Below are 8,390 nucleotides of genomic sequence, written 5' to 3' on the forward strand. Positions count from 1 at the left end.
CTTGAGTGTGTAATCGTACGCACTAAATTATTACCCCCTATGCCAATTATGGTACAAAAAAATTTCCCCGAATATTCCCTGAAAGGAAATATAATTTTTTCAATATGACAATGTACCTACATAACCAAATACACTTTTTGTATTATACTAGGGACATACATATTTTTTATTTTATTTTCAAATTAAATACTACATGACATGATTTTTATCTTTTTTTAATCTTTCATAGCCTCTATAGTATTTTTAAAATATTTATGTAGGTACTTGGATGAAATTATATATAGTTAAGAAAGAAGCTTACTTATTGTTTGCATTTTTAATGTACAACTAGGGAAAGCTATCACAAAACAACACACTTACACACTGATAAACATTAGTTGTAAATATATGGAAAAATGAAATTTTCGTTAAAATAACAAAACGCAGTTGTTATATATGACAAAGAAGTAGACTATTTCAGCATCAAAGCTATTGAAATAATAATACTTTCGCTTGACAAAAATCGCATACAAAATTAAAGTGATTTTCTGCAGCACTACAGTCTGAAGGGACCTAGCCCGAACACCTGCCACAGCGGTACCACAGTTCTCTGTCCTTGCCAAACTCTCCACAAAACATACAGATCTAATTAGTGCCATTTTATGTTGTAAAGATGGAGCCACCGTATCCAAATCTTAAATTTCATCATCTTGAGAAACATCTTTTGCATTTCCTTTGTCTTCGCTAGAAGAAACGGACGAATTGATGAAAATCATTTTCTTCGTATTATTCTTTTTCATTTTTTTTGGCTTCCCTATATCATGTTCAGCTTGTGTTTCCGTTTAATTTTTCCTCTTTGTTTCCACTTCTTCCAGCATCGTTTTTCTTGGAGTGGCTGTTAGGGTTTCCGAATGCCTTTTTCGTCTCGGCGACATCCTGGTCCCTGTAGTCCTTGATTTCAATGGTTTTGGAACTGGAGAAATTAGTATACATATGTGTTTCTGTTATTTTTACAATGTACAAAACGATTGATATGATCTATTTAAAAATAACCGTTACCAAATTTCGCACGGGTTAATAAAACGCATATGGGGAATTGGTACGCATGCCTGCGTACGAATACCCCAAAAGACACCACACCAGTTTACTGGACAGTTACAGTTGAAACGATCACAAAGTACAAGCCCTTACCGCGTTAAGTTATAGAAAAAAACCACTAATTATTTATAAACATTTAAAATTCTAAAAAAGTACACAGTTTTTTCCTTACCTCGAATGCAATGAATGCAGGATCTTATTAGAAAAATCTCAGATTTAAAAAAACACAAATATCCAACAAAAATTCAGCCGCACGCCATCGCCACTCGACTAGAACGAAGTGACTCCTTTCGCCGCATAGTAGTGCCAGTACTCCTGCGTGCGTCTCCTCTTCTTTAGCCAGATACTGACCTGCGTACCATAACCCACTGCGTCCAGTTACCCCGCCTAGTAACAATTTCCTAGCTGTCGCTTCGTGAAGCATTGCATGATGCTCTGTTTTCGAACGCTGACAATCGCATGTCGTTATCTACCAAAACTGTCAATAGACAGTGGCAGAAGGATAATTTTTACTTCTTTTGAGAACTGTGACTTCTCGGATAAGTAACATGACACAGACTCTATGTGTCTTAGTAATGAATGCAAAATGTGTCAGTGTGTGATATCTCCGGGTTTCAGGTTCTTGTAAGTCGTTCTTTGGTTTGTTTGATTTCATTCCCGTTGACTATATTTTCCCAGACTAACAATTTATATGCAATAATATTATATTATTTGATTTTTTGGGGTAAGGTTAATTTGTTTTTTTTCTCTTGAAGAAAGGGAATGCATATTTACATAAATTATAAGAAAATATGTGAAAATGTGACACTATTTGCATAAATTCTTCTGCGCCTAAACCCCACCATCACATTGCTTGCATAAGTGCACTTTGTTTACCAAGCTCAATGGTTAAAAAAAACAAAATTTCGTTCAAAATAAAATTTAAATGTAATTAAACTTTTAAATTGAGGTGGTAGAATTTAATATTTTAGTATTTCCTTATTATTAAAGTCACCACTATGCTCTGAAAAAATTCAATTGTGTTACTACCTGTCCAGGTTAGAATATTGTATAATTTTTATAAAGTTTGAGAAAAAATAAATGTGAAAAAATAGATATTTTATTCGATTTATAAACTGTGGGAATCCTATGAAACCAAGCTGGGTCACAATGAATAAAATTATTAAATGTACTGATGATGAATGATTGACTACATGAATTAGAAAAAAAAACAGCAACAAGAAGCTTCTCTATGTGATTAATAAATACCACATTAAAACTTACACCTTCTTACCTGCCTACATACAATCATAAATCACAAAGCCAAGCCAAGCCATTGCCGTCTCTGTTCCCAATTTCAATTAAAATATAGCAGTATAGAAAAGCTATTATGTGTCACGTAGAGATGCAGCAATTAAAAACTACATTAATTTACGTACCCAACGCAATTTCAATTAGTCACATACTCATAAAACGGCAAAATTTTATTTTATTGTGGGACAGGGAATGGCAGCTCCAACGTATTTTCTTGGATTTGACATTATATTAATAGGTAGGTGAATATTTGTAGTACCTATATTTAATATTATTAATGTGGCTATCTCTACGAAAAACAAATAGGTACATAAAGGTAGGAAGTACTAAGAATGGTCATAATTAGTTGTTTGTATGACAGACTTCGCAACAAATCAACCATTTTTAAAATTATTTTTATTTTTAGCTTTTGTTAGTTACGTCCTTTAATTCGGGTTTTTGCAAAAAAAAACTATATAATCCTTTTTTGATTACATCGTTTACATCCGTTGTGGTTTTTTTCAAAATACTTAATTTTACTTTTTATTTTAAACTTTTTAGAGAATTCCTACATTACTGTCTAAATGTCTATTTGTCTGTCCTTCTGTATGCTTGGTGTTTTAAAAAATATTTTACCCAACATTTTACCCACGTACTGCTCCATTTTATGTTTTTTTTTATTGTACCCCCTTGCGGCCGACACCGTTTTGTTGAGAGTGATGTTTTGAATTGCTATATCTTTTAAGATATTCCAAACTGCAAATGTTTTATATTTTCGTTTAAGAATTAATAATTGTAGAAACAACGTAATAACAATTAATAATAGAGCTGTAATGATTTACAAATTTTCCCTATATTTGCTGATACGCCGATATGCCGATACAACTGTTGCCGATTCACCGATTCCGAACCGATACAGGAGAAACAAACCATTACTTTAAAATAAATTCACAATTTTACTAGATTACCCAAAATAACTCATTCTAAGAAAAGTATACAATGCAAATGCACGTTTATTTTAGTTTATAAACGGAACATAACCTCTCTTTATCAGAGAGATTTCAAAGAAATACTACCTATTGTAGCCGTTACCATGGTGCGACTTTCGGAAAAGTTTTATATAGTTTTACTTTTCATGGTCAATAGACCTCAAAACAATCGTCAACTCAAAAGTTTGTGTGTGTGTGTATATATATAATTATATATATATATATTTATATATAACAAATTTGTTGACACGATAACAGTTGCAATTTTTCACAAAACCAAACTAATATAAAATCTAGAAGTGAAAAATCTTGGTCGAGTTCGTTAATGGGCAATATTCTATCAAAGGTGTATAAATTGGGAAGGTTTCTTTAAAAATAGAAATATCGTATGGCTCTCATAATATGTAAAATATTACACCCGTTTAAACGTATTATATTTCGTAGGAGTAATACCATAATATTTTGTCTCTATAAGTTTTAGATACGACCAACCATAACCAAGAGGGATTGAAAAAACAAGGGTTGGAGGACAAAAAAATTATATCTTCCTTCATAGGCACAACATAGAATTTGTACCAAATTATGTATTAATTTTATAATTTTTATCTGAAATTTTTGTCTGAAATTATTTTTGATTATACGAATCATTGCTGCAAGGGGTTTAAAAAATAATGGGTAGAATTTAAAGAAAATCATAATTCCCTTCGTAGGTACACTATCAAATCCTTTAATATTGTTTGTAAAATATTATAGTTTTTATCTAAACATTTGATTGAAACAATTTTTGTTAATACCAACCATTACTTAAAGGGGTGGAAATAACAAGGGCAGAAATACAAAAAGCCATTACTTAAAAAAAAATAGATATACTATCAAATACTTTATTATTGTTTGTAATCGCCTAAGCCTTATCTGAAACCTTTAGCTGAAACAATTTTTGTTGTAACTATATATTACTCTTCAAACAGGGGTTGAAATAAAAATAAAAATAAACTTTCTTAGAATGTATTAAAATCGTTGGAATTTATTAATAACCATTTAAATGTTACCCTAAACGTGTGTCTAAAAAAATATTATACGCCCATGTATTTATGCAAGGGATGAAAAATAGTGTTTGAAGATCAAAAATAATTGCATAACTACCTTGGTAAGCATAATTTGAAATTCATTAAAACATCCAATGCTGGATGCAATAATTTAAAATATTCAAAATATTTTCACTGCATGGAATATGATAAAATGTTAAATCGTTCTTTTTTTTTATTATTGGCGGATGTATAGGAATTTATGTAGGTTATATAAAGTACTTAAAATGTTGCAGGTGTTAATAGAAGTTTCCAAAATATTTCCAGAAGAAATGATACTTCGAAATCTACCAACACTTTAATGCAGTGCCGAAAGGTATATTTTAACTCGTATGTTTAGCTTGTTTTCTTTTTTGTTCACAACCCTTAGTAACATATTTCAACATGAATTTACTAATGAAGGCTGGATAATTTAGTTTTATAATACGTAATTATAGACAAAAATATTATATAATAATAGGTAACTATGAAAATAATGCAATTAATAAAAAACTAAATGAAATTCAATACTAACTAATAATAAAGAGTATGTATTTATTGAAGTATAATTTTTTATTTATTAATCGTATATTTGATTTTTATGAAGAAAGACGAGCTCAAACATTATTTACTAGCTACGTGTCTCCACATTCTTAGCAACGATGTTCTTCTGTTCTATCATCAGACTCTCAGTAGTTCATATACAAAAGCAAGAATAAAAATGTTTATCATAGCGTCCACTGGCGAGGTAACACCATAACACCTGTCTAAGAACCATCGCCGATGTATCACAAACATTTTACAAAAGACTGTATCAAAATCGGTCAAACCGTTTTGGAGAAAAATGGGAACATACAGAAGACGAGATGGATCTTATTGAGGACAGAGACTGTATTCTGTGTGGGGAGTGAGAAGAATGAACTGTGGTATCAAAGTTTTCTACTTAAAGACTGGGCTCATGCTTAGTACACTGGTTGGGATAGAGTGATTGTTAAAATTGGAGCATGGGAATGTGATTTTTGTAATTAATTGTTATAAAAGCTTAACAATTTTTTTTAATTATTTACAACGATTTTTGTTACAAATAAATAGTTAATTAAAAAAAATTAAAATTTCTTATGTATATTCATATAAAAAAATACAATTGAATTTGTAGCCAATGAAACTATCAGTCCAATAATTTTGTTTTCAGTCTTCCAGGCCTTCTATCATTATATATTTCTTTCTAAATATTATAACACTTTTAAGTAAATATGTAACTTTTATGTGAGATGAACAATGTTTTTTCTACATTTTTTCTACCGAGATTTGATCGGTATTTTTTTTTGTTGGTAAATTGTGTTTTATTATAAATTATATTTAAATACCAACTATATACTGATGCAAGATGAATAATATTTTTTTCAGCGGCTACACGTTGTGACGCACGCTCTCGTGAAACATCTAAATCATAACACCTTTATGCTCGTATAATGTTAGTCAACTTTTGCAAGCATCTTACTTTAGCAGCACGTGTGGGACGAGCGTAAACCTGATTATTTTCATGAAGGTTTTCTTGAAATGAATCTTCACTGAAAATCGTTGGAGCCGTTTCCTAGATTCAGGTTATATATATATATATATATATATATATATATATATATATATAATTGAAAACACGGATAAAACTACATTTTCTAAAAATGAATCCTAGCTAGATCGATTTATCGCCCGAAACCCCCTTCAAACTAAATTTCATGAAAATCGTTGGAGTCGTTTAAAGATATAAGATTCGTCATCTTACTCTCACTGGTTCGTCATCTTACCCACCAGTGAGGGTGGGTTAAAAGATTTTCTTCACTAAAATTCTTACACCATGCTCTTGTAACCATTAAAATTTACAAGAGGGATAATTTTACTTCCATGTAATATAAGAAGATCAAAGATTAGCATGTCCCAAAGGCTAGAAATCAATTAATAACATTATGTTTGCCATCTTACCCTTCTTTTCCTTATTAGAACTATGCATTTTCAAGTGACGTCTCAGCTAGGAGACATTACCTACCTACAACCTACAAATATTTACTCTCCCTACTGGAGCCAGGCTCGACAACGACGATCTCTACTGCTCGTCTCTTACACTGTATCGCACTAGACACTTGTCTCTTACTCTGTCTCACACTAGTCACTCGTCCGCCGGACACACAACACCGTCCCGGATTATTCTGTGTATCGAGGACAGAATCGATACACCTATCTTTGCACACGAAACCCGTCGCTCGTCAACCACTTTCACTTGCCAAGGTGTCACGCACCCTCTTCACTTTTACTGTCCTTGTGGGTCAAAAACCTCCGTTTATATGCCTTTCAGCTTTGTTCTGGATCGATCTCGCAGCCTTCCGGAGTGTCGCGTCATCAGAGTCGACATAATGCTCGAAGCTCCAAGAACAATGGCGTCACAGTTACGCCATTTCACGCTGACGGGGCTCTGGAAACGGGCAGAACCTTTAAGGGGGACAGGCACCCGCTATAATCAGATTACCACGTCGCGGGCTGACGGGCGCTACCTGCTCGGGAGGTGGAGCCACCACTGAACCCCTGTGGCCGGCGCGCCCGGCAGACTGGCCTGCCTCGTTGCCTCGCCTGTAGTATCTTCGTAACAATATATTTTTTATGAATGATTTTTTGACATATTTATACAAAGCATTTTTCAAACTGAATTATTTGTATTAAGAGTTTTGCCACCAAGCACTGGGAAATCCTGTACAAAACTTAAAACAGTTGTAAGCGATTTCAGAGAGATATTACAGTAAATAAAGTAGCACTGCTTTTAATAAAATACCCTCATATTTGTTTTGTGATGGCCGAGAAAGTTTGTTTGGGATGTTTGGATGCATTATGGTTATATTTTATGTCATTTACCGACTGGGTTCGGTTCAAAGAAAGTTGGGAAATGCAGAGCTTTGTAAGCGCCTAGGCGTCAATCAGAACGTGAATTTGATTGAGCAACGAGACGCTTTCAAAAGCGTTCTCCATTCAGCTTTAATTCATCACAAATTAGACAGCTAATGTCCCGGCGAACGTTTGATTGGATTACCGCACGGGTTGAAAAACTTTAAACGATTCGCTCCGAATCCAAGCAGTTAATTTCATTTATCAGTGTTAGATGGTATGCGCTAATGGATAGTTCATGACGGCCTATTTATGAGCCAGTGCCCGAATAGTCAAAAGTCCTCGTTACAATAAATAATTTAATAAATGAATAAATACGAATACTTTTTTCCACCTAGATATCGATAATAAATAAATAAAACTTAAGCCGACTGGTTAAAAACCTGACACTAATTCTAACTACTAAAGAAAACACAAATTTATAAATTAAATAAAATTACTACCGTAGACAGTTGCACCAAACTAAATCCATTAATTTTTTTATCCTTTTTTCCCTCAAAACTTAAATTTTTTACATTAAAAACAAAGAATTAATATCACAAGAAAAATACAAAAGTTAAAATAACTTAAAAAGTTAATGAGTTAAATTTTAAAAAAATTATATTGTCTGTTAAATTGTAACAACACAACGCAAAATCTTTCCAATGTATTTTGATTAAATTTAGCTCGATGATAACATGTGTGTTGTGAAGAAACGTTTAGAATATTTTCCATCACAATGAGCTAGACCGTGATTGCAGGATGTTATTTGGATCTATCGCTCTAAAATTGTTTCACGGAATTCTTGAATTCCCCGCGAACATTTTCGCAGGTAAAGGCAATCATACATATTAAACTATTTCATGATACGCTGGCAGAACGAGTATGTGACCTTCGCAATGAGTTGGCTCTTTAGTTCTGGTAACTACAACTTGATATCGGCAAGCTGCTCCGAGGACGACAAGTATACAAAGGCCGCCAGTTTCTACCACAAATTCAAGTGCCTGCCTGTTATCAGCCAGCTTATTGCTGGCTTGCGTACGTTAGTGCACATCCGGTTTTCTTATTTTTGAAACCA

The sequence above is a fragment of the Bacillus rossius genome, chromosome 1 (genome assembly GCF_032445375.1).
Source record: "Bacillus rossius redtenbacheri isolate Brsri chromosome 1, Brsri_v3, whole genome shotgun sequence".
NCBI classification, from domain to species: Eukaryota; Metazoa; Arthropoda; class Insecta; order Phasmatodea; family Bacillidae; genus Bacillus; species Bacillus rossius.